The sequence below is a fragment of the Vicugna pacos genome, chromosome 10, assembly GCF_048564905.1.
Source record: "Vicugna pacos chromosome 10, VicPac4, whole genome shotgun sequence".
In the NCBI taxonomy this organism is placed as follows: Eukaryota; Metazoa; Chordata; class Mammalia; order Artiodactyla; family Camelidae; genus Vicugna; species Vicugna pacos.
In genome coordinates, this window is record NC_132996.1 from 25,680,045 (window position 1) to 25,705,189 (window position 25,145).

Sequence of the window (25,145 nt, forward strand, 5' to 3'; positions counted from 1 at the left end):
GACGGCGCGGGACCAGGGAAGGGGATCTGGAGCGTGCCCCGCCCCTTGTCTGTAGCCCGGGTGGGGCGGGGCCTCGGGCTGGTTCCGCCCCACTTGGGAGCCCCGGCGCTGGGCGGTGCTGCCTCGGCTCAGCTCGGCTCAGGTTCGGGCTGCAGCTCCTGTTGGGGGTGGGCGGCAGGGATGACAGCGGCTGTGGCAGCCGCTGCGGCGCGAGACTGAGCGAGCGGCGAGAGAGCCGGAGAAAGAGAAGGAAGTGGAGCCGCGACCTGGAGCTCTGGACGCAGCTGCCACGCCGAGGACCGCCCCACTTTGCAGAGCGAGCCGAGTCCGGACCTAGGAAGACTTCCCCGCCGGGCGCCGGCCGCCGGCCACCGCGGCTCCAAGCCTTTTTGCCGGCGCCCTGCCCTGCCCTGCCTGCCCCAGCCCCGGGTTCTGCCGGGACGCTCCCTGGTCCGCGGTCCTGGTCGTGTAGCCGGGACGCCCGGAGCCCCTGACCCTGATCCAGTGCACCGGGGCGGGACACTCCTGGCCCACCATACGGCTCCATGGTTACGGGCTCGTTCCCAGCCTTTCTATAGTGTGTGTCGGAGCCCCCGGCCCTCCGCCCAGGGTTAAGGCAGAGTGCAAAGGAGCCCTGACGCCCCCAGACTCTGGTTCGCCGAAACCATAACCTTAAGCTGCCTCCGACTCGGTGCTTAGGACTTGGGACCGTGCGAACGTCCGGGAAGCCCCAGTCCCCGTTCAGAGCACTGTGAGGGGTCCCAGTCGGACTGAACCGGACCAGGCTGGTGCTGCGAGCCAGAGCTGCCGCCTTCCTGCTGCCCCAGTTTGAGGGCTGAGCGATTGCCCCGAAGGAAACACAGGAGAGAGCCGAAAGCTGCAGGTGAGAGAGCCCCGGATGCCGGGCAAGGGCGGTCTCCGACCCCATCCGGGTAGCTCCTGGGCCACCTGCGGGCGTGCGCGGGGCACAGCTGCGGCTGGAACTGGCTAGGAGGGGGCTTAGGAAAGGGAACGGGGAAAGGGAGAAAACGGGCACATATTGAACCACCATTGTGTGTGGGTCCGCGCCCCACCCTTGCGCAAATAATCCGTCAAATGGCTCGCTACTACTCCGTGAGATAAAAGGTGCTGTGTGCTTACAGATGGGGAACCAGCTTCAGCAGGGTTGAGTGATCTGCTCTTTTCACTCAGGCTGAGACTGGGGAGGATTGACTGTTAGACTGGAGTGGGAAAGGAGCGGAGAGTGGGGAGGAAAAGAAAGGACGTGCTGAGCCGCCAGGCAGGAGGTAGAGGGGAGGTGTCAAGGTGGGGCCACTGGGGCATCGGAGAGCTGATCCTGAGGCTGGGGAAGTGGTTTCCTCTGGCCTCTTTCCCTCCCACTCCATGGCCATTTCACCTCCCGGGAAAGATGACCCAGAGTTGAGAGCAGAGGTGAGAAGCCTCCCTGTCCGAGATCAGCTGCCCCTTCCCCTGTGTGCCAGACTCCAGTGTCTCTAAGACACTCCGGAGGCCCTGAGACTCTGCTTATCTGCTGGGAGAACACCCTGTAGAGGCCCCCAAGTCAGAGCCCATCAGAACTGGAGATGAGCCCCCTCAGCACTCCCGCAGCTCACATCCTTCATAATAGTAAGGGGGACACTGAGGCCTGGGCTCAGGGCAATTGTTGGGGTCCTAAAGTGAGTGAGTAATTGAACCAGAAGTACACTTGAGAAAACCTTCCCAAACATCTTTCAAGGTGTCCACCCCCACCTCCCTAGTTAGCATCTTCTGGGTGGGTGACTGGGGCTTTCCCCACCCCTGATGTGAGGTCTGGGTGACCACGTATGAAGCTGTTGTGAGAGTCTGTGTGGTTGGTGCTGGGGCCTCAGACATCCCAGCAGCCCCACAGCCTTTGCCCCGGACTGAGGGTCTGACCTCAGCCTCTCCGGGGCAGGGGAACCTGCAAGACACCTCTGGTCCAGGAGGGGAGGGGCTTGCACAAGACCTCAGGGCTGGGGGCACAGTCTCTGGTGTCTGGATTCCCAAGCAGGGACTACTTCTCTTGCACCCTGGGGCTGCACAGAGAGAGGAGTGTTGTGAAAGAGTGCTTGGCATGGACTCTGTGGGCTGTTGTTCAGGGGTGAGGGGGAACGTGGCCTCTGTCTGAGCCCTGTGGCCTTGGCTGGGACTAGTTAACCCCTGCTTTGCCCAGCTTCCTGGAGTCTAGGGGAAACCACCTTGGAAAGCCCCTGGGAGATGGGGGAGGGTGGAGAGGTCAGCTGAAGCCTGGAAGCTCAGTCCGTGGGGGTGAGGGGGTTGGGGGAACCAGAAGAGAAAGTGACTGAGGGACTTAGGATTCCCCCAATATCACCACCATCCATGGGGATTCAAATTCTCATAATAATCCCTGCAACTAAACAAAGCTCCTCTTTGATGAGATAATTTCACACCTGTGATCTCATTTCATGGTGTGGTGGGAAGAATCTGGAGTGAGGCAGAACAGGGCTGGAGGGCCATCTGGGACCTCTTGGATCAATCCATGGCTCCAAGCCTCACCTGTTAAATGGGGTCAAGGCAGGCTGTGTGTTACTTGCTCAGATAATGGGACCATCACATCCAGCACACTGTCAAGTGCTGAAGAGTTTTTTTGTGTGTGTTTACCAAGACCGGGCTTGTTACTAATGGCTACCTCATGTGGGAAACTGAGGCTCAGAGAGGTTGAAACCACCTGCTCAGGGCCTTTGAGTTTGCTTCAGGAACTGAGTGCCAACTCAGGTGCCCTGGAAGTTACCCAGATGGAAAAGGCAGTGTGGTGACTAGCTCTCAATGGAGTGCGCTAAGCGGCTTGGGCTAGCCGCGGTGAGTCAGCGGACCAGGCGGCATACATCTGCTTTGATTCCTCCCACTGGCCATGTGGCGTTGGGCAAGTCACTTCACTCCTCTGAGCCCCAGCTGCTTCTCTATAAATTAGAATTCCTCCTTAACAAGGTTGTTGTGATGTTTAAATGAGATATAAATATACAGTGCATGACCAAATATCTGTTTCCTTCCCTATAAGACAAGGAAGCTTGAATGTTGATCAGGAAATCCTGGGACATTCTAAGATTTGCCTTAGATTGGAATGCAAGCTACTGTTATAGGTTCAAAGGCCTGGTTTGTTCAGCTGAGACCCCTGTATGGGTCAGGCTCCCTTGTACCACGTTCCTGGTCCCACAGTCCTCTAGAATCTGCTTGGGGACCCTGGCAAGGGGCTCTGGATTCTGACCCCCCACCCCAGGGCTGCTGGCTTCCTTTGGGGTTGTGGGGAACTGGTGTTCATTCCCTCTGGCCTCCCTAGGCACAAAGGTGCAGTGAATAATTTATGGCTCCCCTCACTGGGAGGCAGTCTCAGGGAAATTACTCTATGTTCAGCTGAGCTTCTGAAGCCCACCAGAGGAGGCAGGTGGTTCCTGTTAGTGCTAGAAGTCTTAGATACAGGGGAAGGAGGGATAGGAAGAAAGTGACCTATTATCCACCCCAGCTCTCTTATCAGGGGCAAGGTGGACCAACGGGAAACAATGAAAAACAAGCTAGAACAAGGATCAAGCTGTGGGCCTCTGATTCCAAATGAGTGGGGAGGGGTTGTGAGGAGAGAAGGCTCTTAGGGACTGGAGTAACCGGGAAGGCTTTATTAAGGAGAAAGGTGCCTGGGCTGGGGTTAGAGAGTAGGGGTCCTGACAGTTCAAGATAGAATCCTGGCTGTGCCACTTACCCACTGTGAGACTGTGAGCAGGACACCTGACCCTGCCAGGCCTCAGGTTCCTCTGTAAAGTGAGGGTAGTTATGGTGACTGTGAGGTCATATATGTAAAGCAGATGGCACGATAGGTACTTAATGAAAGGGTGCTTCACGGTGAACATGAACCATGAGGTGGGCTAATGGCAGGGAAGATGGGAAAGTGTAATAAGCAGGGAAGTGGGAAGAACTCTGGGGTGATAATGGATCTGTGGGGTTAGAAAGGGGTTTGGAGAAGAGGGATGGGTGATCAAATGGTTGAGGACTTTGAGCGTCAGACAGAATTCGCACTGCAGAAAGCATCATGAGGTCCACATTCAGAGCCCCTTGTGACTCCTTGCCAGTAAGATGGAGACCAGGTCTCTTTGTTGTACATTCAAGGCTTTGCCCACCGCAGCCACTGTGTGGACTCCTGGTCATTGCTCGTCATTATCTCCTAAACACATCACCTGTGGCCCCTTTATTTAAGGGGTTCCTCCCATCATCCACACCATCCATACCGCCTTTTTCTCAGCTCACCTCCCTGTCTGTCAGGGCCCAACTCAGGTCATAAATTCCCCCAGAAACATTCCTGGATTACCTAGCCCTCTGATCACACCCCCTCTGAATCTTTAACATGTCACAGTAATAGTTACAAACAATACCTACCATCACATCACATTTTACAGTTTGTAAAATGCATCCACATGCTCATTTAATAATACTGTGATGGTGATGTGAACTGTTGCTAATGCTCTTGAGTTCTTATTCTGAGCCAGACACTGTGCTAAGCTCTTTACAGAGGATCTCATTCACAGCTCTGGGAGGTAGCTACTGTTAGGCCTCAGAAACGGGGGCTCAGAGAGGTACATTGTCTTGCTCAAGGTCACACAGCTTGACAGTGGGGAGTGAGGAATCAAGAGTGTGCTCTTGTCTGTGACCAAACAGACAGCTCTTAGATGTCCTGCCTCTTCAACTCCACCCAAGTAGCAGGAGAGCACACTGCATGTGTAAAAAGCCTGGAAATGAACCTTCTTCTCAGGTTAAGGAAGGGCAGTGCTGAGTTGTGCAGGGGACCCTGGGCCCTGCACTGGCTGGCTGTGTGACTTGGGGTGAATCAGCCCTTCTCTGTGGTCTGTTTCCCGGGTCTATGGTGAATGGGGTGGTGTCTGAGCTTCCAGAGCTCCAGCCTTCTGCAGTGTCCTTTGTGACCCTGGAAGGTAGGGGAGGAGACCACAGCATCAGGGCCAGAGGATGTGGTGTGACAAGTGACTGTGATTTTTGGCCCGGTCGCTGTCTGGGCCAGCAGGCTCTGTAGTTAGCTGCTGCCTCCCCCAAAGGAGGGTGGCGGCCTGGGCTGCTGGCAGCACGGTCATTAGCTGGGCAGAGGAGACCCTGTGATTGGGAGCTGGCTGGGCCAGGCCTGGTTGGCAGGGCTGGCTCAGCCACAGGGGGGTCATTGGCAGGGCAGCTGGCTGGGCAGCTGCTTCTCCTTTCGCAGCCTCCAAGGCGGTACCCTTGGGGCACTAGAGCTTTGTAAGCCAAGGCTTGCCCTTCCTCCTGTGGTGGTCATGGGAGTGGAGCAGTGAGGAATCTAGCCAGGCCTGAAGATGCCTCCTTCTAGAAGCTTCCAGGATTCCTCCCTCATAGATCCACAGCCCTCGCTCACCGACTGTGGTCTGTGGATTGGGCTTGGGCAGGTCTGCTTCCCTTGTCAGCCAGTCAGAAGTAGATTCTCTGCCGTCCCAACCCTCTGAGTGCCCAGCAGCGTGCGTGGCACAAAGTGGCCGTCCCACCCCTATCTGGGACAGGTAGTGTGAGCTACCCCTTGGGCAATTTGCTCACTTTGTACCTCTATTTCTTTCCCTATAAAATGGGGCTGTTAATCACAGTGTTGTGGGGGTTGGATGAGACAATGGGAGGCAGGTGTCAGGGCTGACACACAGGGTGCTCCCTCAGCAAGAGTCCCCTTGCCTGTCCCCTCAGTAGCTTCAAGATTGAGTGACTCAGTAAGAAGCTGATGGAAGAGTCCAGCTAGTGATGCCAGGAGTGGGGTGTGCCAGGCAGGCAGGGAGGGCTTCCTAGAGGAGGACACTTTGCTGTCATACTGTCAGATAGGATTTGCAGAGCTGTGATTCCCACCACCTTCCCACTGGGCAGGCCCCAAGCTAAGTTAGGCAGGGAGCAGGACCAGGATGTCCAGGGACCTGATTCTTCTCAGGCCTTAGCAGCAGGAATGACTGGAAGAACCCATCTGGGGTCTAGGTAGCAGATGCTGCAGAGTGAGTCCTTCCTTCAGGGGAAGCAGCGTTCGTTTGGTCTCCCTCTTTCTCCCTCTCACACACACGTCCAAAATGTAACACATTTGGAGATTTTGGTCTATAGGGGAAACAGACACTAAACAAGTAAACACAGATCCAAAACTTCCAAATTGTAAAGAATGAGCTCTCAGGGCGGCGACTGGTCCCATCGACGTCCTTGGATGGTGGGTAGAGGGTAATGCTCAAATCACAGCCCAAGTACACACTTACTAGCCGTGTGACTCAGGCAGGTGATGTAACCTCTTTGGGCCTCAGTTTCCCCATCTGTAAAATGGGAACAGTGATGTTTGTGGTGAGGATTAAATGAGTTATATGTGTAAAGCACTCAGAAAACTACCCAGCACATAACAAACACTTGATGCATGTTAGCTGTTGTTACTTGTACCTGGAGCACGAAGCAGAGTCTCGTAGAACAGGTGCTGAGGAAGGATGAATGGAATGAATCCCAGGCAGAGGCAGCTGCTCTGTGCAATGAATGAGCGGTCCAGTGGGGAGGGGAGGCAGCAGTGCCAACACAGAATAGACAGAATGTGGCAGGGAAGGCCAGGGGCTGGGGTTGTCCAGTGCTGGGTGGGGAGGAAGTCGGAAAAGGCTTCCCGGAGGTGGTGGTCCCGGAGCTGAATTTGAAACAATCGTTTAACACATATGCACGCACACGCACCTCAGCACCACTGTGAGGTCGGCACTAGGCATGAACGCAGAGGGGGCTGGTTCCTGTCCCAGGGTAGCTGGCTAGGAGGAGAGCTTGGGCAGACCCTAGTTCTGCTGGACTCCAAAGGCATGCCTCTTCCTACCACCCTACGCTGTCTCGCCACCTGTGACAATCTGCTTGGAGGGTGCAAGGAAGGCAGGTGGGGAGGAAGTGTGGGCCGAGGTCTGAGGGTCCCAGCTCTTCTCAGGCCTGGGACAAAATCTCCTACAGAAAAGAATAAACAGGCCTTGCTCAGAGTTCTTTTATCTTCTTGCCCCAAGGCACACCCTCCGGCAGAGGTGGTCTCCCAGCATTAATCCCACAGCTGTTTAGCTTTTGAATGAGTGGCCTCTATTTGAAGAAGAAAAAAAAAAGGCCATGAAGAATTCGTCTCACTCTCCCACCCAGGAGGCTCAAAGGGAAAGTTTTCTTCCACTGACAAGGGAGCCAAGACCCCCCAAGTGTCTTCAAAGAGTTCAACCCAGAGGCACCCTGAAGTCCAGGTCGTCTCATGCTGCCTGCAATCATGGCTGGTTGTGGGGCCTTGAGGACATGACCTCGTCCCTTACATGTTGCCTGGTTTTTGTCCCTTTCGTAAAATGGTGTCAGAGTAACAAAGCCCTTCTTTCCTTCAAGAGGAGTCGGGTGGGAAGCTTGTGAGGGAGGAGAGGCTGTAGTGGGCATCTGGGCCCATGGGTCTTAAATTCGCTGCACAACTTAGAATGATTTAGGAAAATTTTAAGAGTCCTGCCTGCTCCCACCTCACAATCTGAGGCAAGACCCAGGCATCAGTAGTTTTTAAAGCTCCCCAGGTGATGTCAAAGTGCAGCCAAGATTGAGAACCACCTGGCCACCCCTTGCAGCGTGTCTCCTACAGCATTTCCAGGATGATACCTGCACTTCTGGGCCACTCCCTCCTCTGCAATACTGCTCTCCCTGGAGAAACAGGGGAGTGGAAAGACCTTGCAATCTGGTAAACCTGGGTTCCAGCACTTCTCTCCTCCCTGCTTGGGTGTCTTCTCTAAGCCTGAGCATCCTCATCTGAAAACAGAAGTAACAATAATCTCTCTCTGAAAAGGCCAGAGAGACCAAATGAGGCTGGGCACAGAAAGCACCAGTGCAGTGCCGGACCCGCTGGCCGTGTGCAGCAGAAGTTCGCAGACAGTGGCAGAGCTTGGCTGGACTCAGACCCTGGACTCCCCATGCAGTGCTCTTTCTACTGCCCGGGCCACCTGAGGCTGGGTCTCTGAGGTGGAGGCTGATGGGTGGTCGGGGATCAACACCCAGTGTGGGGACCTTTCCCTGTCTGCCTTCTTTCTAAGAGATAAGACAAGGCAGCAAGCATTTTATCTTGCTTGGTTTTGTTTTATTGGCCAAAGCGTCAAGCTCTCCTTAACAATGAAGCCTTGTCTGAATCTGCTTGTTTTTCCAACCTAAACACCCAATTGCACTGCCTGCTCAGGGCTTCCGTCCCACCTGGGAGAACTGAAGAATGTCAGAGGGTTTTTTTTCATCCAGGGGAGGGTACTGGGGAGACATGGGAGGCCTCTGTGTGGCCCTCACCAATAATTGACCCCACTTACGTCAGCTGCCTCTGTTGAAAGCCAAACCAATAAAATTCTTTCAAGGTAGTTACCAGGATGTGTTTTGGAGGCAGAGAAAGTTGCATTTGAGTCCTGGCTTTGTCATTTACTGGCATTATGACCGTGGGTGAGTCATTTCAGCTTTTTGAGCACCAGTTTTCTCTTCCATAAAATGCATAAAGAGGATGTACCTCCTTGCGGGGTTCTGAGAGGCGAATGGAGTGCTCGGCGTGTAGCGCACAGTGCCTACCGTATGGTGAGCACTCACACTGGCTGTGACTGCCTCACTGAACTCAGCCTCCTGCCCTTCGTGGCCCAGTCCTGCTCCCTGCCCCCAACCTGCTCCGCATGCTGGGCCAGGCCAGGCGGAGACAGTAGAGACCTGTATGCTTAGTAACAGCACCCCTGCAAACTGCTATTCTGCAATCATTTGTTCTGTGCACATTGAGAGGAGGCTCTGTTTGAGGAAAGACTGCAAAAATGGGGTCATTGGTGGCAGCCCGTGATCCTGCTCTGGCCCAGCCAGAGAGGGTGTATCAGCCCAGAGTGAACTGCCCAGGAGTGGAGTGTGGCAAACCTACAAAGGGAGGGCAGTACCCGGGGGCAGCCACTGCCCAGGGCTGCAGATGCCAGGGGAGGAAGTGGTCAGCTGTGTGGACAGCAGCTGTGTCCTGCAGGTGAGTGACCCAGTCAGCCTAGGAGACCTGGTTGGGGAATAAAACCTCAACTCTCTTTCTTCCTTCGGTCTCCCACGGGGGCCTCCTACTAGGTAGACCTCCAGCGGCACGTAGCCCAGCGCAATCCATTGAGATCAGCCTCCATGACTCCACACAGAGTGGTCCAGGCCCAGAGAGACAAACGGAAGACGTTCCTCACTCTCTTGGTCAAAAGCAGTGGGGTCCGTGGACTCACCCTCCTTGGGATGCAGTTTAAGGCTCATCTCTTGGTACTTGAGCATATCCCTTATGAAGGGGGTCTCAGCTCCGACCCCAGAGACGAACCAAGGCATCCCAACAGCCACAGTCCCCTCAGGGAGAGGAGTTCAGGGGGCACCCATCTTTCCTTATCACCCCTTTGAGATTGGTGCCTAGGCCTCCAGCCGCCATCCCCATCACTTGATTCAGCTCTGTCACCACCAGTCCACTGAGGACCTGGCTCTGAGTTTTTTCCATCCTGTGTCTCTGTCCATCTTTGTCAGGCAATGGAGAGTAGTGGTTAGAACACAGGCTCTGAAACCAGACTTTCTCCTGCAGTCCTGATTCTGCCGTAATATGGCTGGGGAACAAAACAGTGTGCCCCTTAATCTCTCTGTGCCTCAGTTTCCTCATCTTGGAAATGGGAATAATAGAAAGTACTTTGTAGGGTTGTTGTGAAGATTTAGTGAATAAACAAAAAGTGCTTCAGACGGTGCCTGGCAAGCAGGAAGTGCCCAGTAAATGACAGCCTTTACCATTATCCCAAATAATACAGTGAGAGCCCAGAACTGATGGTGTGGCCGGAACTTTAATGAGAGGATGGGGACCATCACCGCCCTCAGTCTAGACTTTGCCCCAGTAATGAGGCTGTGACACTTCCCTGCAACCTTGCCACGTTGTGGACACCCACCTGTCAGCTATCCTCCCCTCCCTCAAGCCCTCTTCTGCAAACCAGGTCCTGTGAGAAGTGGGAGAAGTGGCCTCTCATTCTATCAAGACTCAGTGTCCCCTCTGTGGAAGAAAGCAGTTGGACGAGAGGTCCCCAAGTTCTGCCCCAAAGTGTGTGCTAGGAGCTGGGAGCAGGAGGACTCGGGTGTCGCTGCCCTGGAGGAGCCCCAAGGCTGGGGTGGAGGGGAGTGGTTGGGACACAGTCTAGGTCTCTTCCTCACGGGGCAGGCCTGGCTGCTACGAGCAGGAGACAAGTGAGAACAGAGAAACTCGGAGGAGAATGAGAAATCAGGGAGGCTTCACGGAGAAGGGGGCATTGAAATGAGTCTTGAAGTTAGGCTAGGACCTCCACTGGCCCAAACTGGACAGGAAAGGTATTTTAGGAAGGGGGAAGGGTAAGCATAAGGCCAGGAGGCATGGCCCCAGGGGTCATGGCAAGCAGAGTACACAGCAGGTGCTCACAGGTACAGTGATTTGCTGGGGACACATTTGGCTTCTGGAATCAGGCAGACCTGGGTTTGAATCCTGGCTCAGTTTCCTATTGAATTATTTCTTATACTTTAATGGTGGGCAAGTGTCTTGGCTACTGTGACCTTCCATTTCCCCAGTGGTGGGATGGGGCTCAGCCCTTCCAGGACCAGGGCAGTGAAGTGTGAAGCACTAAGTGCATTCGGGGGAGCCAGGCCTCCTGTCCACCCTGTTGCTGCAGAGAAGACAGCAACTCTCCCCACAACACACACACATCAGGCTGCAGGTGGCTTCCAGGGTGGCCTTGCCAGGGACAACCTTATCTCCAGAGTGGGACAAAGGCCACGGGTAGGCTGATGTCAGGGGAGCTGAGGTGCATAGTGAGAGAGAAGAGGTGTCGGCACATTACGTGGAAAGCACCTTGAGGCTGAAGGACATAGCATCTTGGGGGCAGCTGGGCAGGCCGGGAACGCAGAGCCCTTTCTTTATAACTGGCCACCACTGAGCGTCTGAAGATGGGCGGTAAGATGCCTGTGGTGGATGTGGTGGTGTCTTGATTTCGATCTCAGAGGCCTTCCAGAGAAGAGAGACGTGCAGTCTTTTGAGTCAGTCTTGGCTTTGAAGCCCAGCTCTGCTTCTTCAGAGCAGAGCTTTGAAGACACTGTCCAAGTCACTTACCCTCTCTGAGCATCAGTTGCTCATCTAGAAAACATGGACAGCCACACTTACCTTTCAGGTCTGTTTTGAAGCTAAAATGACATAATGAGTGAGATAGCATCTTGTCTTTTAGGAGAGACTCTGCAACCACTTTCATCCTGCTCCCTTTCTTGGTGCCCTGTCATTTTTAATACTGCCTCCGGAAGTTCTTTCTGGTGTCTAATTTAAATCCAGTATGCTGCAACTGGAACCTCCTTCCTCTTCTTGAGGACTCTGCAGAGGCAGACTGAGCCCATTCTCTGTACAAATCTGCCCTGTCAGTATCTGCAGTGAGTGAGGCAGGGAATGGAGCAACTAGCTGTTGGTTTTCAACTTGCTTCTTGGGGGTATAGCTGTCAACGGCCAGTGCCTCCTGACCAGCGTCGGGTGGGGTGGGTGCATCGTCTTGACTATACTCACTGTTCTCTGCGCTTGATCCACGCTGCAAAAGGAGTGACTCTGGGGCAGTGGGGAGCCCTGGGTTGGGCCTAGAATGCTTGGGTCCCAGCACCCACTTGCCTTCTGATTTGCTGGGTGGCCTGAAGCCAGTTAGCAGCTTCTCTGGGCCATGTTAGGCCTATGAGGATGTCTGTGCCCCAGGGCCCAGGTGTCTCCAGTAAAGATAAATGCAGTTCATCTGAAGCCCCCTTTCCTCTCTCTCACTTACCTGGGCCCCAATTACCCTGGGAAGCTGGCAGATTAGGGTCCTGCTGGTGGTGGTAGTGGTGGTAGGAGCTGAGTTCACCTCTCAGGCCAGGTGAGGAGTTTAAGGTACGGTGGAGGATTCCTTGTAGGTGGGGTAGTGCCTTCCTCCTCAGCCAGGGATTTTGAGAGCCTGGATTTCGTCCTACCCGCCCAGTTAAACTCATCCAACAAAAGTTCAGTCATATTTGTGAGTCCCTCTTTGGAGCAGATCCTTTCCCACTTGAGTTCTGCTTAAATCCCTCATTTTGTGGGTGGGAAACCCTAGGCTCTGAGAGATGAGGCAGCTGGCCCAGTGGTGGGGTGAAGGAGCCTGGAGGGGTCGAGCATAGTGGGGCAGCGGAGGTGGGTGTTCAAGAATGAGGTCGTTTCTGGGAGGGGCCCCATGGGCTGTGTAGGGTTAGATGGGGCTCCTGGCGCTGCTGGGGCCAAGGAGGTGGAGGGATCAGGAACCAGGAGTCCTGGGCTGCCGCCAGATCTGAGTGCCCTGTGAACTTCAGTGTTTGCTTTCATGGAGGGTTGAGACTGATTTCTTGTTGGCTTTGGAGACATGATCGTTTACCTTTACAAAGAAGTTTGATATCCATGATGTCACCGAATCCTCATGGCAATCTGTGAGAGCAGTGCAGGACGTGTTGGGGAGGGGAGGAGACAGTGAGCTCTGGAGTCAGACAAACCTGGGATTAAATTCCGGCTCTCACCAGCTCTGCCCTTGGGCATACAAGTAACCAGCTGAGCCTCAGTTTGCTCATCTGTGAAAGGGACCATCTTCCCCCACAAAGTAAAGCGACAGCTGTCTTGCTGGCTGTGTACATGAGGTGAGACAAGGTCTGTAACCACTGGTCTAGTGCCTGGTGCAATGTAGTAGCTTTTGTGATTTTTGTTATATGCCCCATTTGATGGACAGGAACATGGAGGCTCAGGGAATGAGGGTGACTTGCCTGAGCATGTGGGGATTTAGTTTGGTCCTCCAGGCTTCCTGTCTATGGCTTTTTTTTTTCCCCTCCATCACCTACTCTGTCCTCAAGTGACCCAGCACCTCATTTATCTATCCAAGTCTTTGATGTGTGACACTGTCTGATGAGGCCTTGTGTCTCCCTCCCCCAGCACCTAACAGCACTTGCCTGGCACCAGTAGGCACTTTAAAAATGTTTGTCCTGTGCATGAATATGTTGATAAGTTAGTATAAAAATGTAAGGAAGCGAGGAGGGTATAGCTCAGTGGTAGAGTGCTTGCTTAGTAAGCATGGGGTCCTGGGTTCAATCCCCAGTACCTCCATTAAAAAAAAAAAACTAATTAACCGCCCCCCTCCCCCCCCAAAATCCAAAACAAAATTAAAAAAGGGAAAAAAATGTAAGTATTTTTTCAGACAGCTGAGGCTTGTGTCCCTAAGGCTTCCTTCTGTTCCCTATTCCTTTTAAAAACAACCCTTTTATAGTTTTGGATAGAAATCTTTGTGAAAAGAATTGATTACTTCCTTTCTCAGCATGACGCCCACAGTTTAACCTCTCAGGGGTGGGCCTTGTGAACACTGACTGCTCTGCTGGGAGACCAGTTGTCCCTGCACCCAGTGACCCTGGGCTGCTGTGCCCCTTCAGCACCATTTTCTGACTTTGTAGGTTTCTGGCTTTTTTCACCCTGACCCTTCATTCTGCTGCCCGCAGACCCGCCTCCAGCAGCCCAGCACCTCTTTTCCTCTTCTCTTGCTCTTATTGTGGATATTTCCTAATTTGCTTCTTCTACCAGTTGACTAAGAAATGGAGCAGTTGAGTTTATTGGAATTGGTTCATTGATTCATTCATGCATAACTATTCAACCAGCCATTTGTTGATCCCAGGTCTTACTAGGGATTCCTTCCTTCCATCCATCCAATCTGTCCATCCTGATTGGAGGACCTCTGCAGTGGCTTGTGAGCAATCAAAACTTGGCACACCCTCCTGGCAGCACACGCAGGGAAATAATGATGTATATAGCAAATGCCAGTACAGGACTTTACAGTTTATAATCTGTTTCTGCCTGCAGTACCACACCGCATTTTCACAACAGCCCTGAGAACAGCATTATCTCTGTTTTGCAGACAGTGAAAGCAGAGCTCAGCAGGAGGAGGTCCCCTGCCCAGTGGCCAGCAGTGAGCATAGCATGGCAATGGGAACTGGGGTCTCCAGCCTGGCCTGTTACCTGTTCCATCCTCTGTGCTCTGTTTGCAGCTGCACGATGCCCCATTCATTTAGTGCTCTGTCACAAAGAAGTGTTGTTGGTGGTTTGGGTGGGACCTTCTGCCTCTGTAGAATGATCAGCGCAGGGAAGTGTGGGCTTGGCTGGGCGCCAGCCACAAATACCCTATAGTGCACATGCATGTCCTGCAGTGGACCTGGGCACGCCATCTAGTCCACACCTCCCGGACTGTGCTCTGGGGAGCCCTGGTTCCCTGGGATGGTAATGGGTCCTAAGGCACATACAGATATGGAAAATTCGAGTTCACGAGTTCACGTAAGTCAAAGCAGGACTTCTCAGGGCCTTTAATAGGTGATACGAATGAGGGATACCCAACAGGTGGCCTGGTGCCACCAAACGTTCCCAAGCCTGTGTGAACACGCAGCTCCTTTGTCACAGAGCAGGGTCTGTGACTGATAGACCAGAGATAACACTTCAGAGGGCTGATCAGCAGACCTTAACTTTCCCATTTTGCAAGGAAGCCTCCAGCTAGAGCTCATTTCTTTCCCAGGGCAGCTTGCATTTTGAGAGAGGAACCCAGGGAGCACTGTTTAGCCCCAAGAAAGAATTGGTAATAATGGTGGAGTTTCATGTAGGGGTGGGGGGAGTAGACGGTGGAGATACTTTGATTCTTTCATCCACCAAAGGAACATATCTCAGACATCTCCTGTGTGCCAGGCACAGAGCCAGCGTTTGGAAATGCCAAGACGCATCTAAGAACCTTCCATTTCATTTTCCCGTGCCCACTAAGGGTTTTGTTTTTTTTTTTTTTAAAGACAAATATAAGCCTTAAAAGGAAGAAGTGGGTTTTTCCATTGTTCCAAGTCTTCGTGGCAGGTAGGTGGGGGTGCCACAGTTACTCGATTGAGGGGATCTTTAGTCCCATGTCCTGAGGGACATAAGGGAGACAGTTCCAGGGACAGCTACCCTGGGCAGAGTGCACAGATATTGTCAGGAGGTGTTGGGGGTGAGGGGCTCAGAAGAGGGAAGGAGGAAGGAAGGGAGGGAGCACTCTGTCAGCCTGAGCTGTGGGTCGGGGAACTTGGGTGAGGCTCTGCAAAGCAGAGCTGAGGTTACCATGGGGATTGAAGTGGGGTGGGCAGGCTCTGGCCAGCTGGGAAAGGCATTCTTGGAAAAGCAACAGCCTGGAGCAAACGTACAGAGGTGGCAACAAGTGGGTTACACATCAGGGCACTGTGGGAGCCTGAGGTGATGGGGTCGGAGGGAGGAAAGCAGGGGTCACTGGAGATGGGGCTGGAGAAGCAGATCACAAGGGTCTGAACACCAGCTGAGTGGGTGCCCCCCTGACTAGGGTGCTTTGAGGCCAGGCCATTCATCCCAGTGTCCCCAGCACCTAGCTGATGCCTGGTAGGATGGTGGACTGACTGGGCTTCTCCATTATGGGATCTTGGACAAGTCTTTCCCTGCTCTGGATCTTGAGTTCCTCATGCTTATGGTTGGGCAAGGTCACCTAGCATGTCCCTTCCAGCTCTGAAGGGATTTCAGGTTTCTTGGCATGTGTGCAGGGGGAGCTCAGACCATTATTCCCCCAGTCTTGAGGTCCACTGGGCTACCTGGCTGGGCAGGGTCCAGAGGCTCCCTGGGTGGGGGGCAAACATTTGCTGGAGTGGAGGTCAGGCTGGCTCTGCTGGAGAAATTCAATCCTCATTCTCTCTTGCTTCAGCAGTTAGCCTGCTGAGCTCAGGATGAAGTGCTCTGGTGTCTTCACTGATGATTCATCTAAGGCCCCAGACTATGATTGAGGGCTGCGGGGTGGAGCTGAGCCAGGTTGGGGTTGAGGGTTGTGTGCAGGGTAAGAAGTTCTGCTTCTTCCTTCTGTGTGAACATGGCTAAGTTACTTAACCTTTGAGCCTCAGTTTCCTCATCTGTAAAATGGGAACAATATTAACTCCCACAGTAGGCTTTTCGGAAGATTCAATCAGAGGAAATTTATGAAAGCCGATAGCTGACCCCACATATGTAAACAGCTCTTGTTATTGGTGGTATTCATTTGTTTGATTTCTATAATCCCCCAGCCCTCTGGCCTGCTCACCCGTTTCCCAGAAGTGCTCCCTGGTGCGGTATTCTCCTGTTGGGTACAGTTATCCAGGCCAAAGCAATAGGAGCCCATGTATTATGTACAGGTTGCACCTGCAGGCCAGACCTGTGTGTTTGCACTCCTGTGTCTGTGTGCATTCCAACAGGAGGAGAAACTGCTCTGGGCCCTGCGACCAGACACTGCCCCTCCCCAGCTGTGCCCCAGAGGCCTTCGAGTATTGGGTCCGGCCTCTGGGGTGGAGTAGGGGCACATGTCAGGAACTGCCCCTCCCCAAATTGTCTGTTCTGTGCACAGCCTGGGTCCAACAGAGCTGGTCTTTGTACAAGGGACTCTGGCCTGTGTCCCTGGGGCAGGGGCAACAATAGATAGGGCCTAAGAGGCAGAACAAGACTGTCACCTCCATCCCTTCCACTTCCCAAGAGGTGTCAGTTGGAGCAACTCAGATCTCTGGTGTGGATGCTTCTTTATTTCAGCAGGGCCTGGGCTGCCCACTCTAGAGGGCCACAACCTGCCACACAGGGTGCTTGGTCAAAGCCACCCTTACCCAGGATGGGGTATGGGGGACAGGGCAGGGCTGTGCCAAGCATCCTTTTCCCAAGAGTTCTGAGGGCTCCTCTCAATGCCCTTGTTCCTGAGCGGCTCCCAGATGGTTTCCTGGCCCCACCAGGGCCGGGGTCGTGGGCAAACAGCTGGGCTCGGCTGGCACCCAGAGGCATGACAGATGTTCCCTCTTCTTGTGTTGGTTTGGGGTGGGGGGAGGCTGGCAGGGAGAAGGATATAGTGGAGTAGCAGCATAAACTTAAGCCATTTAAGAAAAAAAAAGCCCAGTCTGTTTTCCCCCATCTTACAGAGGCCTGACGTGCCTGGAGTTCTGTCCTAGCTCTGCCCCATGCCTGTGCAACCTTGCATTTGTGACATGGCCAGTCTGAGGCTCAGCCTAGGCTAACCTTAAGGCTGGTATGAAGTCAAATCAAACCACCCAGTGGGTGTGACACCTAGTAGGGTGCCGGGCACGTATTAGGCCACTGATTTGCAGATAGGATCTAATTCCAGCCCAGAGCAAAGAAAATGGTCAGTGCAGCTTAGACGCATTCTCACACTGATGAGCCCAGCAGAGGAGGCTCCAGCTCCCCGGGGCCCTGGAGAACTTCCCTCTGGGACCAGGTGAGGCCTGGCCTCCCGGCAGCCCTGGGTGCAAGTCCTGACTTTGCATGCTTACCAGTACCTAGGGTGAGTCCCTGACCTCCTTGTTCCTGTGAAAGGGAGATAAAGGACTCCTAACTCTCAAGGTTGTGAGATTCAGATGAGAAATTTCCTGTAAAATTATCAGAGTAAAAGCACTACTGTTGCATAGTAGGCATTCGGGGGCGTCTGGGAGGGCGCCCGGGTTGCCGACCAGTGGCTCTGGAAGCCGAGGCTGCATTTGCTCCCTGTTCCGGTGACCAGCAGGCTCTGTGAAGGCCAGCCAAGTACAGCCTAATGTGCTTTCCTTAGTGGGGAGGCTGGTTAATTAGCCTGACAAGTGCCCCCATGATCTCCCCACACGTGTCAGGTCAGCCCTAGCCAGATCTTGTCAGCCCTGTGCTCAGCTGGCCAGCCTTGGGCAGGAGGCTGTGACCCACTGTCCCATCCCCTGATTCTCAGCTCCTCCCTCAGATGACCCCATGGAGCAGTTGCTGTGCTGGGAACTGAGGGAGCAGGAGACAGCTCTGCCCCTGGAGCCTGCTTCCAGGTGGGCAGAGAGCAGGAATCCAGGGAAGGATCGGTGGCAGGGACATGGTCAAGGGATGAGGGACAGTCAGTGGGAACAGTTCTGCCTGGCTCTGCCCCCAGCGTTCTCTGTGACCTTGAGCCCTTTCTCTGTCTGGACTTCGGTTTTCCATCTAAAAGAGGACGTTGGGAGAGGTGGTCCTGGGAAGCTGTGGGCTGAAGCAAAGCAGTGTGAAGCCAGGAATGATCTCTGAAGTCAGCCAGGCCTGGGGTTCTCACCCTGGCTCCTCCACATCCCAGCCTTGATCATGGGCAGGTCACAGAGCCTCCCTAAGCCTGCCTGATGGGATTACGGTGGCCCTGCCTGCACAGGGCACACAGTGATAGTGGACGCCCTGCCCAGCAGTGTCTGGCGATGGTGGGCCTCAGGGCAGCTTCTACCTGTCCTCTCCTCCTTTCCCAGTTTCTCCTGCAGGGTCCAGAAGTGCCCCAGAAACTCCTGCCCCCAGCAGATCTGGGGGGAGGGGGAGCAGCTGAGTCCACCAGGGCTGCGTGTGTGGCTTGTGCCGGGGCCCCAGGGTCAGGATAGAGCCCGCCATCCTCTGCTTCTTAAGAGAAAGAGGAGGTGCACATGCTAGAGCCCAGTGGCAGATCTTCATTAGCATCTCAGAAACTTATCCTCTAGAGCTACAGAATCATTCTATTCCCAAATCTTGGGAGCACTGGATCATGGAACCTTAGACTCTTGGCCCCTTGAAATCAAGACTTTGAGAAGCAGGCTGGACTCAGAAGTGGCCTTAGGGGTCATCTGATCTGGTCTCCATCCAGCCTAGGCAGCCCCCTGGATACCCCAGGGTGGAAGCTCACTCTGCAGCCCTCTCGTGCAGGGCTCAGGCTTCAGTCAGGTCACCCACCACCTCCTTGTGGTCATGACTGACCTCCAGGTCCACACCACTGGGGCTGGTGGCGCTGACAGGCAGCTGGAAGGGAGCTACACCCCTGGTCAGCTAAGAACAGAGAAGGCTTTGTGCGATTTAAGTAGCAGCCTGATCATATCAGGCCTCCCAGACAGGCCTTGGGGAGCTTAGGAAGCAGGACCTGGGGCCACTGTGGGTCCTCCTAGGTGGCGGAAGGAGAGAGTGGGTAAAGGGTGCTGGGGCAGCCTCCAGGCTTCCCCAGGACTTCACTCCCATTTCCATGTGACGATAATTTTACTTTTTCCATCAAGTAAAGCTCATTGCTCCTCCCTTCTCCCTGGGGCTAGCTGGGGAGCATCACTCAGCATTCCCCCTGGAACGCTGGGGAAAATCTCTTCTGGGAAGAATTCAAACAAACAAACCAGCTCTGAGTGGAACAAACAGATGGATGAAAATGGCTTTGTCTTCAAAGAGAGAGCGGATGATAGTGGACATTTATTAAGCACCTATTGTATGCCAGACCCTGGGCTCAGCATTTTGTGCCCTTGCCTCCTCTAACCCTCCCAGGGGTGCTTCGGGAGGTACGCTTGTCCCCACAGTGCAGACCAGGACACTGAATCCCAGCTAGTATTTGGCAGATCTGGGCTTGGAACCAGGGACTGTCCTACCTTGTTCTTTCTGGGGACAAAGGATTCCTGAGTCCGAGGAGAGGTGACAGTCAGAATTCTTGGAAAGAGCCCTGGGCATGGAGGACTTTGTCTCCAGGGCAGTGAATTGCTTTACCTTATGTTACTCCAGTACTGGGCTAAGAGGGGAGATGGTGATCTTGTCCCAAACATGGTAGGTGTGAGCACCTGTTGGTAGAGTTGGAGTGAAACCAAACCCCCTTGGGTCTCACAGTCCCCTTCTGGGAAGTGGGCAGAGGACACCTGAGGCAGGATCATGATTCCTGGTCTTTTGACTAGGAGTGTCCTGGTCCCAACTCTCTACAGTTTCCTGATGCCTCCCACCTCCCCTCCTCCTCAGAGACTATTCCCAGTGTGAGAATTGGAAGGAATCCTGGGTGACCTTCTGATTGTACAGACTGGAAAATTGAGGCCCCAGAAGGACAGGGACTGGCCCAAGGTCACTAAGTAAGGGGGTTTGAGAGCACGTAGTAGGTGTTCAAGAAATCCCTTTTTAAGTCCAGTCCAGTGCCTCCTCCCCTGTGGGATGCTGTGTGGGGAGCCTGGGGTGGGCTGAGGGATGGAGTCAGCTGGATCCTGGAATGGAGGCCGGGAGGCAAGGGCCAAAGGCCAAGGCTCTGTCTGTAGTGCCCCAAACTCAAGTATGCTTGCCCAAATCCTGCCCAACTCAAATGCCCCCTCTTCTGTGAAGCCTGCCTGAGTTCTCGCCACTAAAGCCCCTCCTCATCTCCCTCTCTACACCAAGAGTGGGAATTTTGTTAACTGTGGTTAAAAAGCAAGCACATAACTTAAAATTTACCATCTTAATCATGTTTAAGTGTATAGTTTACTAGTGTTAACTATATTCACATTGTTGCAACAACAGATTTCTAGAACTTTTTCATCTCAAAAACCTGAAACTATACCGGCTAAACAACACCTCCCCATGCCCACACCTGTCCCTGGCCGCTGCCACTCTACTTTCTGTTTCAGTGGATTTGACTGCTCTAAATGCCTCAGATAAGTGGAACAGCAGTGTTTGTCTTTTTGCAAGCAGATTATTTCACTTGGCATAATGTCCTCGCAGTTCATCCATGTTGTTAACGTGTGACAAGATTTCCTTACTTTTTAAGACCAAATAACATGACATTGTACGTGTATACCACGTGTTGTTTATCCATTTGTTTGTCAATAGATACTTAAGTTGCTTCTATCACTTGTATTGTAAAAAGAGTGGGAGTTTTGAAGCTGAATGGGCCTGGGTCAGATCCTGGTTACCAGCATCACTTGAGTGGTACGCCTGAGGTCCTTTGTCACTTCCCCTTGTGCCTAATGGGCTTGCTGCAAGGATTAGGAATGGTGCATAGGAAAATGCCGAGCATGCATGAGCTCTGGGTGAGTGGAGGGGAGGCAAGGGGTTCATTCTCATTATCCACTTTCCTCCTGGAGGCACATCTCTTTTGGGGTTTATAGGACCCACACACTGAAGCTCACCTCGACCCCCACCCACTAGGCCAGCTCAGCATCTGGTGAGTCAGAACAGTGTCACTCAAGGGCATCTGGGATCAGAGGGGCTTGCTCAAGTTCACACGGCCAAGGTCTCCAGCCTCCCCACCTGGGAAGCTTCTCGCTGCAGTCTCCAGGATCCGCAGGCCATATCTTTAGGAGAGACGGGCTCTCTGGGGGATAACCCTGTGGCATGCAGGCTGGGGCAGGCGGGGAGCAGGGAGACAGCATCTCGGGCTCGTCTGTGAAGGGCAGAGGTGGGTGGCATCTGCCAGGCTTCTCTGATCACCGCCTTCTCCAGATGACAAGGGGCTCATGTTAGATTCATTTGCATGGTTCTGGGAACTCACTCTGCTTTCTCTTACACTCATTCCACTGTTCTTTTGCTATTCTGTCCCTTGCTCCTTTATTCAGCAACTGCTCCCTGAGGCCTGCCATGGGCCTGGAGACCAATCAGACCTTGGAGAAACCTAGTGTGATGTGGCAGTGCATAGTGTGGACTCTGGGGCTAAACTGCCTGGATTCAAATCCTGACTCTGCTGGTTACCAACTGTGTGACTTTGGGCGAGGTGCTTAACCTCTCTGTGCCTCGGATTCTTCCTCTTTAAAGAGGGTGTAATGATGTTCCAGTTACTATTGCTACATAACCAGTCACCCCTAAACTTAGTGACTTTATGTAAGAACAATCATTTTATTACCCCCAGTTCCTATAGGTCAGCATTTAAGATGGCTCAGCCAAGCGGTTCTGGCTCAGGGTTACTCACATGGTCTCAGGGCTTCATTTCTCTGCACAGGCTCATCTGCACTGCCCCACAGTCTGGCAGCCTCAGAGCAGTCAGTTTGTCTGACTGTCTACATGGTGGCTCAGGGCTCCAGCGGAAGTGTTCCATTAAATGAGGAGACGCTGCATCCCATTTGATGACCTGGCCTTGGAAGTTTTCGTAGTGCCACTTCAGCCATTAGTCCCAAGCCCTCCCAGATTCAAGTGGGGGTAATAACATAGACCCCACCTCTGCATGGCTTGAGTGTCAGAGTTACGAGAAGAGCATATGGGATGGGAGATACTGCTGCTTATGTCTTTGGAAATGTAATCTGCCAGGGTTGTGAGCATTAGATGAATCAAAACACAGGAAATATCTAGAACAATGCCTAGGCATTGTAAATAAACGGTAGCTATATATAGTTAAGGGTGATTTGGACCATATGCAATTAACTTGTGATGTGCTGACTTCAAGATGTGACTCCCACCACCTTAGAATCTGGTTCACTAACCAGCAGCATTTCTCATTTGGGTACTGAGGGATCTATAGGAGTCAACAAGCAGAGGCAAGTGGGAAGGCATTCTATGCAGAGGAAACTAGCTGTGTAAAGGTGTGGAGCTGGGGCAGGGACTTAGCTCCAAGTGGCTGGGGCTCCCCTGTGGCGAGGACGAGGAACCCAGGAAAGAGAGTTGAGGTCAGACTGAGAAAGGCTTTGTATATGGGGTTTGTTTGATCCTGTGTAGGTTCCAGGGAGCCCTTGGCTGGGGTATTAGGGGCTGGAGTGCCCCACTGGAGGAGCCACTTCGAAGGTGGAATCAGCAGGACTTGGGGAGCTCCTGGGCTGGGATCGAGTGTAGGGAGAGGACAGGAATGATGGAGCTTATACCCAGGTGTTTGCCTGGGGCGTTTACATCAGCTTTGCATGTGCTCTGTACACCCACCTGTCTTGCTTTCCAACCCCTTCCAGTATATCAGATACTTCAGCATTTTTACTCTCTGCTCAGATTGGCTTTCCTACAGAGGAAGATAGAAGGGTGGGAGGGTGGCTGCCTTGGCAGAAGGGAGGGGAGTCTGGCAGCCAACCCTGGGGCAGCCAGCAGGGCCAGAGAACACCCAGTGGCCACCTCTTCTGGGCCCAACCCCATTGTAGAGAGCAGCCCCTGCACCCCTTGTGGTCTCCCCTTCCCACGACCCTTCCTTCTCTGCAGCCTTGCAGAGTCCAAATGGAACTTATCCCAAAGGCTGTGGTATCCAGCCTTCCTCACATCGCAGGCGGGGAAACTGAGGTCCAGTGACTTGCTCCACATCCCAAAGCAAGTTGGTGAAGGAGCATCCACAGGCCCTTCACGTGGCTGCAGCCAGGTGTGGTGGCACTCAGAGCTCCTCCTCGCCAGGCCCTCTGTCCCCAACTCCCAGCCCCACTCTAAGGCCAGCGCTCCCTCCTGAGGGAGGTCGTGGCTGGGAAGATGATTTCAAGGAAAGAAAAGAAAGGCTGCATAGTTGTGTGGTCCTGGGGAAGTCAACGTCGTCTCTCTGAGCCATGACTTTCTCATCTGTAAAAGGAGCGTGAGAACACCGACCCCAGCAGCTTGTCCTGAGGATTAAATGAACTCACCAGTGCTGAGTTATTATCTCTCTGATGCTGGTGCCACGTCTGGGAAAGGGAACTGCCAAGGGTTACTGGGAGAGGACATTTGAGCTGTGATTTGGAGGTGAGGCAGGACTGGGGCTGGAAAAGTAGGGGATTTTGATCCTAAAAGCTCTGGGCTGGTGCAGCCCTCCCCTTGCGTATGAGAAGGGAAAGATTGAGGTAGGATCCAGGCAGCATCCCTTTTGGGGTCAGCCCCCTCCCCCAGAACTGAGAGGAAGGGTATGATGAAGGAGGGCTTCCTGGAGGAAGAGTTTGTGAAAATTGAGAGGGAGGGAAGGGCTGAGGCAGTTAGAGGTCCTCTAGGGCCAAGCATTCCCCAAACCCCTGCACTGCAGCTGTAGAATCCCATGCTGAGCCAGCCTTGACTCCTGGAGCCCTCGATGCACAGAGAGGCAGTGGCCCAAGTCCAAGCTACTTCCAGGAAGCTGTGTCTGTGAGAGCCTGTCTGCACATCTTCACATACCTCCATGAGCCAGCGTGCCCATGAGTATTTACCTGGATCTGTCTGTGATTGTGTGTTTGGTGTATTTTTGTATGTCTGAGTATATGTATGTGCAGGCCCCATGTGACATCTCCTTGAAAATGCATGTAAGGTTAGAACGTCTTCTAAAAGGGGACTAAGTGCTCATGTGTTTTAAGCCCTGAAGAAGGGCGGAGCAGAGACAGCCCTTGCCCCAGGGGGCCTGTAGGCTGTGGGGAGATCCAGACCTCACCAGTGGGGAGAATTCAGCAGAAAGATAAGTTCCCAGATTTGAGAAACCTCTCCTGGGGCCTCTCTGTGCTGAGCTCAGCCTGGATGTCAGGACCCAGAGTCCAGGCCCTGGCCTTGCACCTCTGAAACCAGCCTGGGGCCATCAGATGCGCAGCCGGAAGCTAGTGTGGTTGCTGAACTGAGGGCTGTACCGGGCACACCTTGGCTTGGCAAAGCCAGCCCAAGTCTGTCAGGAGAGTCAAGGAAGGCTTCCTGTAAGAGGAGTCTGAGCAGAGGGAGATGTGAGAGACATCTGGTGGGAGATGAAGGGAGAGGGCAGAGAGCAGAGCAGGGCTTGGTGCCAGATCTGATTTGGGGGCTTGAAGGAGAGGGAGGTAGGGAGGGTGGTTCTCATCTTCCACGCCTGGAAAACGGGAGAATGGAGGCGCCTTGAGATGGGAGGGAGGGAGAGGAGCAGTTTTAGGGGAATGTGAGTTCCCATTCGGCCACTGTGGGTGTGAGGTTCCTGTGGGATGTCCTGGTTGAGACAACCAGCCAGGTCATTGGTTACCAGGGCCTTGCAATCGGTCCAGGCAGGGAGGGGTGGCTGAAGCCCCAGCAGTGGGTGGGATTGCCCTTGGGGAGTGTGAAGGTCAGGGGAGGAGGAAAAAGCTTAGGATAAAGAGCGAAGGCCTGGGCCGAGGAGGAGCCAGCCCAGGGCTGGGTGGGGGCAGCCAGAGAGAAAGGAGGGAAACCAGAACCACTGGTGTCTTGGAAGCTAGAGGCGGAGGACATTTCCAGAAGCAGGGTGAGTGAGGGTCACGGTGTCAGGAAGGACTGTCCAGGGAGCTTCCTCACATGGAGGGTGGCTTGAACTTGGTGGGAGCAGAGGGCGGTGGGTTTAGCAACAGGTTGGAAGGAGGAAGTGAGACTGGAAGGAAGAGGGCAGGGCACAATCATTAAAAGAATGACACAACAGTTAGCAGCAAGATGGTGGAGAATTCAATTCCCAACAGACCCCGAGGCCCAAGATGGCGGGAGATTTGACTCCTAGTAGACCTTGAGCTTTATTATACGCTCATTGTAATGTATTAGCATGGTGAATTACACATTCTGAGGCTAACCATAGATGGTC

General features: G+C 53.6%; 1 protein-coding gene and 1 non-coding gene across 3 annotated transcripts in view; both read left to right on the top strand.

Annotated features, from left to right (window-relative positions):
* The first annotated feature begins 113 nt into the window (after positions 1–113).
* GDPD5 (glycerophosphodiester phosphodiesterase domain containing 5) overlaps positions 114–25,145 on the top strand; it is an 83,107-nt gene continuing 58,075 nt past the window's right edge. For both annotated transcript variants that reach the window (XM_015238432.3, XM_072969184.1), the window contains exon 1: positions 114–883. The gene's annotated coding sequence lies outside the window, so the exon portion shown is untranslated. The remainder of the gene's footprint in view (positions 884–25,145) is intronic.
* On the top strand, positions 13,042–13,114 carry TRNAT-AGU (transfer RNA threonine (anticodon AGU)). The gene has a single exon. It is a non-coding gene; the product is annotated as a tRNA-Thr (tRNA).